We start from the raw sequence: 12,816 nt of genomic DNA, 5'->3' as shown, positions 1-12,816 counted from the left end.
GGTAGTTACATGTCTAACATCTGGTCCTGGATCTTATAAAGTCTCCTTTAGCCAAATCCCAATAAAAGTTCAATCATCAAGAAATTTGGGCACCCCAAAATGCTGGGTTCTTCGGTTCTTCACTCAGGCGAGCAAGTGCTCCACCAGCCATCATGACCACATTCTACCGAGGCACCATTGAGAGCATCCTCTCCAGCTGTATCGCTGTGTGGGGCGGAAGCTGCACTGAATACAACAGGAAAGCCCTGCAGCGCATAGTGAACACAGCTGGAAGGATTATTGGTGCTTCACTCCCCTCTCTGAAGGACATTTACACCACCCACCTCACCCGCAAGGCGACCAAAATTGTGAGTGATGCAAGTCACCCCGCTCACAATCTGTTTGATCTACTGCCCTCTGGGAAGAGGTACAGAAGCCTGCGCTCCCGCAGTACCAGACTCACCAACAGCTTCATACACCAAGCTGTAAGGATGCTGAACTCTCTCCCTCCTCTCCCCCCTCCACCCTCAGCTACATAACATCCTGGACATTGGACCCACAATGGCCGCCTGCACTACTCCACTTGCACACTTGCACACTTGTACACTTTACAACTTGTTGTTGTTGTCCTGAAAACACAACACTTCTGCTGCTCTTACATAACTTGCACCACTATGCCACTTTCTTTCTTACTTAGGTCAAACAGAACTACCCAAGCCTTTTATTGGCCTGACTTTGCACTAGTATTTTATTGACTGTCTATGCACAATTTCAACCAAATTTTGCTGCTCTTATTTTTTTTCATTATTATATGTGCCCTCTTATTTACTTATTTACTTACTTTTTTGTTTACTTGAATGTTATGTTTGTCTGTGGACTTAAATTGGTAAAATATGTCTTTTCTTCACCGTGGGATAGTGAGAAACGTAATTTCGATCTCTTTGTATGTCTGGAACATGTGAAGAAATTGACAATAAAGCTGACTTTGACTTTGACTTTGATCAAGTTTGTAAGCTGATATTTCCAACTTTTCTTCTCTCTTTTGTCAGCTCATTTATTGTCTTTAGTAGCTTCATCTCTAACTGTTTGTTTCTTCTCATTAGGCTATTGGTCATGGATATTGCATTGACATTATTGTTTATTATTACTTTTTTCCTTTACATAGTCTTAACCACATTTTAAAGTCATTTTCATCTGTAAGTCGCTTTGGACACAATCCATAATTGTTTTTTTTGGCGGCATTACAAGGGCAAAATATCTGGTCATAACCTTAACAAAAAACAAACTTTTTTTTAAAGTAAAATGCATCGTTCAGCGGTCAAAGTGTATGAGTAGATGCTTACTTTATTCTGAGGAGGAGTTCAAGGGTGGCTAAAGTATAAAAAAGAAAGGATCCCTCACCTTTTAATCAAGGCCGTAGCCAGTATTTTTCAAATACCGAGGTCAGGGGCGTCGCTAGAAATTTGGGCACCCCAAAATGCTGGGTTCTTCGGTTCTTCTGAGCCCCCCCCCCCCCCCCAAATTTGCCAACAACCATATATTTGTTCAGATTATAACATGTTTTGTTTATAACTTGAACCAACATACTTTTCCACAATATTATTTTTTTTCTTTTTTTGCACCTGTATATCTGAGCCTTTTCCCAAATTGGCTTTGGATATTTATACTGGACCCTGTTCCATCTGTTATTAAGAATGAGCTGCTTCTCCTCATCAGTGTAGCAAATGTTGCATAATTTGCAGGGTTATAGGCTGCAGATCTTGTAGGCTACCTTCACACAGTGAGTGTCACATCTTGCCTTCACCTATCATTTCCCTCTTCTCCTCTTTCTTCTCAACTGCCTGATTTATATCCCCTGTCTCCTGTGTTGGATTTCTTAAAACAACAAGTCTCTAAATTACTGAACAATAATTGATATAATTTGACAATAAGTAGCCTAATATTTGTGCCATGAGATAATATCCTTCACAACATTATCCATCCTATATAACATTGATATAGCTTCGTTTTCAATGCAGGTTAGCTAACTGCATCTCCACTGAATTTCAACATACATTTTCATTATTTAGCATCTCATTGGTAGCCCTAGGCCTATATTTCTTACCTTCCCTCCTTCTCTGTCTGCTCTTCTGCTGGCTTTCCAAACGTTAACTTTGTGACAGCCTTTGTTCAGGTCAGGTGAATTGAGATTAGCCTACTGCAGAAATTAACAAGACGTCAAGTTTATTTTGAAATTTATTTTTAAACTATGTGAGCTGTAGCCTGGGTGTTCCCATGCTGCCTTGCGCGCGATTTGATTCACGCTGCTAAGGCAGCCTGGAGACCATGGAGCAAATTTTCGCCTGAGATAGGGAACCAATCACAGAACAGGGGGGAAAGCAAGACGATGATGAGCTATGCACAGACGCATTTGATAGACATCCGTGGCACCCAATAAACGGATCTGGGCATTTTTTTCAAATACGAGAAAATTAACGTTTGGTTTCCAGACCACGTCTCATTGAGAAGTGGTGGCGCTAGCCAGGCTATGTGAGCTGCGTTGCGTTCGTTAATTAGTTTAGTACACAGCCCTCGACTCTACTTTCGTTTTGATATGTAGGTAGGCTATCACGTGACGGTCCGTTGATGCAAAGATAATTGTCTCGTCGGCTAGGCCTATTTGTAGCCTACTTAATAAATGAAACGAAACGTAAAGAAAAAAATACAGAGGACATGACCTCGGTGTCCTCTATGGTAGCTACGGCCATGCTTTTAATTATAAAGGTCTGTTTCTAACTCCTCCTTCTCCTACTCTGCTCTGAAGAAATAAAATGCAGGAAAACCAATGTGATTCAGTAGGCCTACTGTGTAAATGTGATACAGAAATACTGTACTGCCCGTGGCATGGAGGAAGGTGGTTCATGTCCCAATGCATATTAAATCCTTTTTAGAGGGCATTTAGAGGTCCCTTAATAGGCCATTCTCAGCTTATTGATTAGTTTACATCGACTCATTTTTGGAGAAAAGTTTATCATTGTTCATCCTCATTAATATATATAAGCTTTATTGCAGACACAGGTCCATATCATACACACACATGATACATAGTATAAAAAGGAGATACAAAATACATAGAAAATCACATTAGCCTATAGGACATACAGGCATTTGCGCCAATGCCTTCTTAACCTAGAAGTGAATCTGAAGCAGCTTTTCAGAGGGCTGACTAGGGCTTCAATTTTTTGGTTCTCTGACTTGCCCAGTCGGCACATAAAGCTAAACATCAATTGTCTTAAGAGTACCTCACAGGTAGGCACTCTAGTGGACGCAAATAATTGGCTGGCACTGTGCCACTTAGGGACACGAAGCAGCAACCTCATTGCATCATTGTATGCTACCTTAAGCCTCTGCAAACTTTTCTTCTTATAGTTGGACCACAATTGAGCAGTATATAGTGGTGTTATGTAGGTTCTAAACAGGGAGCACTTCACAGAGTCAGAGCACATAGAAAACTTCCTTATAAGCATGTTAGCTTGAGAGTAAATTTTACAGCGCTGTTGGTATAGGTCTTTGTCATCTGTCAAATCATCAGATATGACATGGCCTAGGTATTTAACCTCCTCACACACATCAAGAGGGCTGTCTGACAAATAAAAGGTCGGGAAAGTTGATTTCCTGTACTCAGCACTTCTAACTATCATTATATGGCTTTTCTTAGCATTATATGTTACGTCATAGTCAATGCCATACTGGGAGCACACCTTTAGCATCTGCTGCAGCCCAGCACTATATGGGCAGAGCAAGACCAGGTCATCTGCATACATGAGATGAGTAACAATAGTGTTGCCCACAAGGCAACCTGTATTTAACCTATTTAGCTGATTTGATAAGTCATCCATGTAAACATTAAATAGAATAGGTGACAAAATTCCTCCTTGCCGCACTCCGTTACTGACACAGAATGGAGCAGATACAACATTGTCCCATTTAACCTGGAATGTCTGATGAGCGTACCAAAACACCAAAATTCTCACTAAAAAATTGGGAGCACCTCTTTCCAACAGTTTTACAAACAATTTTTCATGATTAATTCGATCAAATGCTTTTGATGCATCAATAAAACATAGAAATACAGATGAATTCAGGCTAGTGTAACTTGACACAATCTCTTTAAGAGCGTAGATACACATATCAGTTCCATGCTTCCTTTTAAACCCAAACTGATTTTCATTAGTGAGAACATACATTTCTAGTTTTGTTAAAAGTGTTCTCTCCAGTACTTTAGACAAGATACTGGCTAATGCAATAGGTCGATAATTGTCAATACTGTTAAGTTTGCCGGCCTTGTCTTTCAGCACAGGCACTAGCAATACAGACAAAATAGCATTAGGCAGGACACCATGAACAAGGCACCCATTAAAACACATGGAAAGCAAAGGACAGAGCTTTTGGCTTGCATATTTTAGATGCTCTGCAGTGATGCAGTCCATACCACAAGCTTTGTTGTTATCCAACATATTAATGGCATCATAGATATCTGCTGCCCTAACTATCATATCTGCTGAGACATTACTATGTTCATGAAAGATTGTAACTGGGTTACTTTTGACACAATTAAACAGATTACGGTAGTGCTCACGCCAAAGTTCAGCTATTTTTTCTGGGCTACTAACACCTTCAATGTCAGACGGTAGGGGTGTTTTATTATTATTCATTACTTTAACCTCTTTCCAGAAGTCAGTAAGGTTATTGTTCTGTAGCTTTCTGGCAAGCGAGTCAGCTCTCATTGTGTTTTCATTTTTCTTAACAAAACGAAGTGCATACTTAAATTTAGCATTTGTGCGTTTTTTCATATCCAACAATACCCCATGTCTAGGCCTACCTGCCTCAGACCAGTGTCTGAAGGCCTCTCTTGCCTCAGCGTACTGCTCAGCCACAAACTCATTCCACCCAAGTCTAATGTTGGGTACCTTACATTTACTTTTACACACAGGTTCACTAGAAGAAATGAGACATTTCACAATAACATCATACATGGCACAGAGTTTTTCCAGCATGTTGCATGTCCTTCATATTCACATTCATATCTGAGCACATAAGGGCCACTTGAGGCAGTGCAATATTATTTAAAAGACTGTCCGTTCGCAGTGAGTATCCAGCCACCTCATCACTGCTCAGTTTTGACCAGTCCAGTTTACTTGAGGAAGCAGCATTATTATTTCTGGACAGCAGGGGAACATTCTCAACGTTTAATAGTGCAGCAATAGGTATGTGATCAGAGGTGGCAAGTTCATAACATATCTCCACATTTACCAGAGAGGCATGAGCATCAGTTGTGGTCACAATATGGTCTAGCCAAGATGTTGTGTGCCACGCTTCACTCACATAGGTAAAACTTGTGTCCGGCATCAGCGCTTTACTTGATAGAATTAATTTAGACTCATTACAAAACTTCTGCAGGTGAGCTGCAAATAAAGATTTGCTATCTGACATGTCAGCATTAAAATCACCCATAACAAAAACAGAAGACGAGCTGTTGTCCTCTATGAAGGACTGAATAAAAGCTAATCTATTCAGAAATTCATCCTCATGCTCATATGATTCATATGGTGTATAGATATTTAAAACAGTACATTTCTTTCCATTAAAATGACACTCTAGCCCTATGGCCCAGTCCACATTTAAGCGTTCACCATTGAGTCATATTTGATGTCCCACAGTATGGCTACACCACCAGCTATCCTACCTCGAACCAGCCTTGTACTGAGGTCGGTAGTAGACTCTCCAGCCCCATGAAAGTTAATGTGTATGGTGTTCAGCTTATCCAGATCTTGCTTCGCCAGCCAGGTTTCTTGCAGGCACAGAATGTCACATTTGCCCAGCATTGAGTCCACAACCAAACATCTCGATCTATCAGTAGTAGTATGCCCTACTCGCAACCCGCGAGTGTTGTATGAAGCAACACGCATTTAATAACTTGTATCACTCCCTGCGGAGCAGCTGGCCTTCATCCCATCCTTGCCCACAGATGTGTCCGGCACCCCAGTATTGTTACTGTGAAGCAGCCCCACATCTTGAGAGCTAGGTGCATCCTCTGGAGCTGCAGACGGGCCTCCGTCTGCTCTTCTAGGGCGACGAGGCTCATAGTAGCGTCGGACAAAAGCCCCAGCGGGCCAGAGTTGCGGATCGTACAGCTCCGCCACATTGTTACATTCAGCAGTGACACAGAAAGAACTGAACCTACTCTGTGCCGTCTCGATTTTTCTACATGTCACCTCCCGACCCAGCTTCGTTTTTTAAGTAATCGCTGAGAGCGTTGGCATCCACACTAAGATCAAACTTTGTAGCAAATACCTTTACCATCTTTGTTTTGACAGCCACTATATTGCTAACCACACCAGTCCCGATTATGCCGGTTTTCTTTCTCACATGGCCCGCTGAAGTTTTTCCCGTGCGAGTTGTAGGGTGTCGATGGGCAGAGATCTCAGATGCTTGCTTCAGTCGTAGCTGCTTCTGTGGGCGCCCATCCTTTACCACCTTACTCCATGGAGGGCTCTGCGTATGTCCCTGGGCTGGATCAGCAGGCTGGGCTGGTTGTCCGCCGTCGGTCCCGTCAGGCGTTACTGTTACCCATCCATTAGCTCCAAAGGGAGTGCAGGGGGCAGGATCAGGACCCGACGGCTTCACCATCACAGCAGAGGAAAGACCTGTCGCACTGGGCGCAGGGCCCGGTTGTAGGCCTAACACAGCAGAGAGACAGGCACCCGGAAAAGTAGCGTCCGGCCCCAGCATGCCCCTCCACAGCAGTCAGGCGGCTGTCAAGTTTAGCGGAAACCTCCCGCAATGTTTCGCAGGCTGTTACCTGCGTTCCCAAAGTTCTTTTCAGGTAGTCAATGTCAGCATTGATTTGCTGCATTTTCCCAAGGAGCGCAGACACATCAATGTCCTTAAATGAAACGGGGGGTAAGTCATCCAGGAAGTGCGATACAAATCTTGGGATCTCTTCACCGCACTCATTAAGCACTTGAAGGCACATTTTGACATTGTTAATGTTATTCTTTTGTCCCCTATGGGAAATCCATCGTTTGTTATGCGGAAAGAGCTCAGCCAGAACTGCCTTTGAGGACTCAATCCGCTCGGAGCTGAAACTGCTCGTTACTATATGCACAATATCATCATGGCTTAGTGTTCGCATTTTGATCACAATAAAGTTCAATAGTTCATCCTCATCTATGACTTTACCGTCTTCAGTATGGTAAATCTCAGGTTTAATTTGCGAGAACTCTTGTGAAAACTTTCCCACAGCACGCCGAGCTGCTGCACCGCCCGCCGCCATTGTCTGATTAATGATTTAGGGAGATATTAGACTCTCATCCGTCGAAATGGCTGATTTAGTGGGGAATTGTATGTCAGCGGAACTTGCACATAGAACATGGTGGGATAATCAAGGATTCTTGTTATGCTTTTATGAAAAATGGATACAATTGGTAGCCTAATCACAACGTTGTGCATTAAGCTCATAGGCTTAAATAACAACAATTATTAAAATTTATTTAGGTAGGGACAGATAGAGAATAATGATTTTGAAAATGTTTATCTTTACCCCCACAAACACATCAACAAATGGTAAAGTATGTAGATAGTTTAAGATTTTGAACGCATGTATCAAAGTAACACTTTAGGGCGGGTGTGGTAACATAAGCATATATACAAGGCTTTTTTTTTTTTACTTAAACACCTGAATCTCAAATGGGATGAATGAAGATCTATCACTAAGTTGTTTCTTATAAATGGAAAACTAATATAATATTAATAATAATAATGGATTTTATTTAGGGGCACCTTTCTCAACACTCAAGGTCACCTTACAACAATAAAACACTCAATCCATTAAACAAGCAATCAGAGAAAAAAGGCAATAAAATGACATGCCAAGACTATTAATAATAAAAGAACAAGAAAAAGGGTGTGGTCATTACAGCAAAAAAAGATGAACAAAAAAAAGAAAAAAAAGATGAACACCTCTTTTTTAAGTTTCATGAGCTAGAGGCGTTGGGCTAGAGGCCTAGAGGCGTTGAGCTAGAGGCGTTGGGCTAGGCGTTGAGCTAGAGGCGTTGGGCTAGGCGTTGAGCTAGAGGCGTTGGGCTAGAGGCGTTGAGCTAGAGGCCTAGAGGCGTTGGGCTAGAGGCGTTGAGCTAGAGGCGTTGGGCTAGAGGCGTTGAGCTAGAGGCATTGGGCTAGAGGCGTTGGGCTAGAGGCGTTGAGCTAGATGCCTAGAGGCGTTGGGCTAGAGGCGTTGAGCTAGAGGCCTAGAGGCGTTGAGCTAGAGGCGTTGATTCCAGAGGTGCCAATTCACATTGTTTGGCCAGATCCAGATCAGCTTGACGCGTCTTAGATAGACACCTCAGGGCACCTTTTCAAATCAGCACTCCATTTAAACAATCTATCAACCTTTTTGAAAACATTACTTAGAACATGCAGGTCTTTCCATAGATACCTCACTTTAGGTGTATCTGCGAATTTATTTTCATCAGAATCATATGATGGTTTTCTGTAAACATCACCAAAAAAGCTGGTATTGTGTTTCCTGAATCATTACATTCAGGTATTCAAATTAAACTTAATTAAAAAACATGTATTTTTTTTCTCCATTTCCTAGGCTACCAATGTATGATGCTTGCATGAGGAAAACATCCCAAAACAATACCACCCATATAAGTGTTGCTGTTTTGAGAAGTATTTCTTTTCTTATGCAAGCATCATGCAACCATGCAAAAGCAATTAAACCAATTATATCTTACATTAGTAAAGCAGTCCTCTGATGTGCATGTCACAAAACATTTAAGTGAAAGTGCATGTATAACAATATAGGCATAATAATGATTGTGATAATGATAATGACAATTTGATTTGGAGGGAGTGGGGTTGGGTACGTGTAGATGAGCCCTATGACTCCCAAGTCTGCCATGACTGGGCCTCAGGTCAAAGAAGTTTGAGAAAGGCTGGTCTACATAACCTGCATCAGATTGAGGTTTGCAGTGATGCGCCTGAAGGCACAGGTTGAGGACCCAGTCAGTTACGTCACAATATGCACATTTGTTTAAATTCATACCTACGTAATCACCATGACCAAAATTGTACTTTTTTTTTACTTTGAATCTTTAAAAAAAAATATTGACCTACTGTACCTACCGACCCATTTTTTTTTTTTTTTTGGCTGTTACTAAACAAGAATATTTTTAAGGATGGCCTCATGACTGTGAAAATGGCTGACATTGAACCACAGTGCTTTAAATGGGAGCCCTCAGTATCAGTCATCAAGGCATCAAAATCTGCCACAAACACTTACAACACACAACATCACTCATAAACACACACACACACACACGGGCAGAACCACCACTGTTCAAGAGACCATTTTGGGGCTAAATGTTCTTTTTCTCATTTGGTTGTTTTCTGTTTGTTTAGAGCAGAATGAGCCACTGCTGTTCAAAGGGCCCATTTGGGTGAAATTATTATTGGGGGCCAAGCAGCGAAGCTGCGAAGACAGGGCCATTGTAAAGGGAGGTAAATCACGAGGAGGAGGAATCTGTGTTTACATCCGTGACGAATGGTGCCGGGACACTGTAGTAGTATGCAAACACTGCTCACCACTGGCAGAGTTTATGATCATAAAGTGCCGTCCTTTTTACCTGCCAAGGGAAATTACTGCGATTCTGCTAGTCGCAGTATACATCCCGCCTACCAACAACAACAGCGATAAGAACGCGGCTCTTAGTGAACTGTACCAGGCTGTCAGTGAACAACAGACGGCACACCCAGACGGTTTCACCATCTTCACTGGAGATTTTAACCATGCTGATCTTAAAACTGTACTTCCAAAGCTACACCAGCATGTTGATTTTCCAACAAGAGGAGATAAAATCCTGGACCTGGTCTACACTACACACAAAGGAGCATACAAAGCCACCCCCCTCCCCCACATTGGACTTTCAGACCATATCACTGTTATGCTAATGCCCGCATACAGACAAAGGGTAAAAGCGAACAAACCGGTTCGTAAGCAGGTAAAAGTGTGGCCTGAGGGAGCCTCTGATGCTCTTCAAGACTGCTTTGACACAACAGACTGGGAAATGTTTAAGCAGGCAGCCACTTACAACAACCGGACAGACATAGAGGAGTATACAGACACTGTAACCTCTTACATCACCAAGTGCATCGATGATGTGACCCACACAAAAGACATCATCACTCGGGCTAACTGGAAGCCATGGCTGACAGGGGATGTCCTCAGGCTGCTGAGGGCCAGAGACAAAGCCTACAGAGCTGGGGATGAAGCTGGCATGAGAACAGCGAGAGCCAACCTGTCCCGTGGCATCAAGGAAGCAAAAAAGGAATACACTCACAAGATAACCACCCACTTCAAAGACAGCAGGAACGCACAAAGCCTATGGCAGGGCATTCAGGCCATCACGGACTACAAGCCCGCGCCACAGAGCTGTGAGAGCAACATCCCTCTGCTCAACAACCTGAACCGCTTCTTTGCTCGCTTTGAAGCACAAAACAGCACCTGCCCACAGAAGACCCATCCCCCTCTACATGAGCAGCCCCTGTGCCTCTCTGCCGACAGCGTGAAGAGGACACTTGCTGCTATCAACACCCGTAAGGCAACAGGTCCAGACAACATCCCAGGTCGTGCGCTGAAGGACTGCGCAGGGGAGCTTAAGGATGTCTTCACAGACATCTTTAAAGGAGAATTCCGGTGTGATATTGACCTAAAGTGTATTGAAACATGATACCGAGTGTGAACGTATGTCTCATAGCCCATCTCGACTTGTCCCCTGCACTCCAAAATCTGGCGCTAGTTAGCCGATGCTACCAACAACTTTTTCAGTAGTGGTGCTTCGGCATCGGGCTAGCCATGCAAATAAATCACTGTTTTACACCCATTTACGAGGCTCAATGTATCTCCACACTTCATTGGTAGACTTCCTAGGGCCCTGACATTTAAAACGAGACATTGAGAACTTTGAAAAAGCACTGGTAGTTTACTTACAAGACGATTTATACAGACAGTATCTTCACGAAGTTTAACGTTTGCAGCCATCTTGAATTTAGTCACGATAAGTCGAGCAACGAGTAAGAATGAACAGGTATGATAAGGGATCAGATTACAAAAATAATTCAGTGGAAATGCATGGATTCCAGTTTCTTCCAGTAGCAGCAACTTGAATCCATGCATTTCCACTGAATTCTTTTTTGAATCTGATCCCTTATCATAGCTGTTCATTCTTACTCGTTGCTCGACTCAACAGTGATTTATTTGCATGGCTAGCCCGATGCCGAAGCACCACTATTGAAAAAGATGTTGGTAGCATCGGCTAACTAGCGCCAGATTTTGGAGTGCAGGGGACAAGCCGAGATGGGCTATGAGACATACGTTCACACTCGGTATCATGTTTCGATACACTTTAGGTCAATATCACACCGGAATTCTCCTTTAACACTTCCCTGAAGCAAGCCATCGTCCCATCATGTTTCAAAGCTGCCACCATCATACCTGTGCCGAAGAAAACTGCTCCATCTTGCTTCAATGACTACCGCCCTGTGGCACTGACACCCATCATCATGAAGTGCTTTGAGCGGCTTGTCATGTCACATATCAAATCCATTCTCCCCCCCACCCTGGACCCCTTCCAGTTTGCATACCGAGCCAAGCGGTCTACAGAGGATGCAATCTGCTCTGCCCTCCACCCAGCCCTCACCCACCTGGAAAAAAGAGACTCATATGTGAGATTGCTGTTTATAGACTTCAGTTCTGCATTCAACACCATAATACCACAACAACTCATCTGCAAACTTGACAAACTGGGACTCAGTACCTACCTCTGCAACTGGCTACTGGACTTCCTCTGTCAGAGGCCTCAAGTAGTACGTGTTGGCAACAATACCTCAAGCAGCATCACACTGAGCAAAGGGGCCCCCCAAGGCTGCGTGCTCAGTCCGCTGCTCTTCACCCTCTCCACACGCAACTTTCCTCATTAGTGAAAAGGATGACCAGACAAGAAAACATAGTACTTAAGGATCCCATAACAAATCAGCTATCAGCGGAACAAAAAGTGGCATTGAGAAAGGAAATTTCTGGACCTGAGATTAAAGAAGCAATTGACAGTTTTCCAAAGGGTAAAGCACCAGGAATGGATGGATTGCCAATTGAATTTTATTCAACGTTCTGGCCTCATATAAGTTTAATTTTTTTGGAAGTTATACAGGATGTCATTGTGAATGGGAATCTACCACAATCAATGTATCAGACTATTATTAATGTGATACCAAAGCCAGGTAAAGAATGTAATACTCCTTTAGATTTCAGACCTATAAGCTTGATAAATTGTGATAATAAAATCATTACAAAGATCCTGAATAACAGAATGGCAAAAGTACTCCCATCTATTATCCATTACAACCAAACAGGATTTATACAAGGTAGGAATTTAAAAACAAATGTTAGAACATGTGTATCAATATCACAATTTGCTAAAAAAGAAAAAATAGATCTAACATTAATGGCTGTAGATGATGAAAAGGCATTCGATCGCCTTGAATGGAGTTACTTATATGAAGTATTACATGCATATGACTTTCCCCAGGAAATAATCCAAATAATTCAAGCGATCTATAAGGCACCAACAGCATATGTCTACTCTAATGGGATCCTATCGGAGGCTATCCAAATTACGAGAGGAACAAGACAGGGATGTCCACTATCACCAACACTGTTTGCCCTAGCCATTGAACCATTGGCCCAGATGATTCGGAATTCAGAAGAGGTAACTGGCATATGGATAGGTGGTGAGT

Source organism: Alosa sapidissima, chromosome 21, assembly GCF_018492685.1.
Source record: "Alosa sapidissima isolate fAloSap1 chromosome 21, fAloSap1.pri, whole genome shotgun sequence".
In the NCBI taxonomy this organism is placed as follows: Eukaryota; Metazoa; Chordata; class Actinopteri; order Clupeiformes; family Clupeidae; genus Alosa; species Alosa sapidissima.
This window is presented reverse-complemented; position numbering follows the sequence as displayed.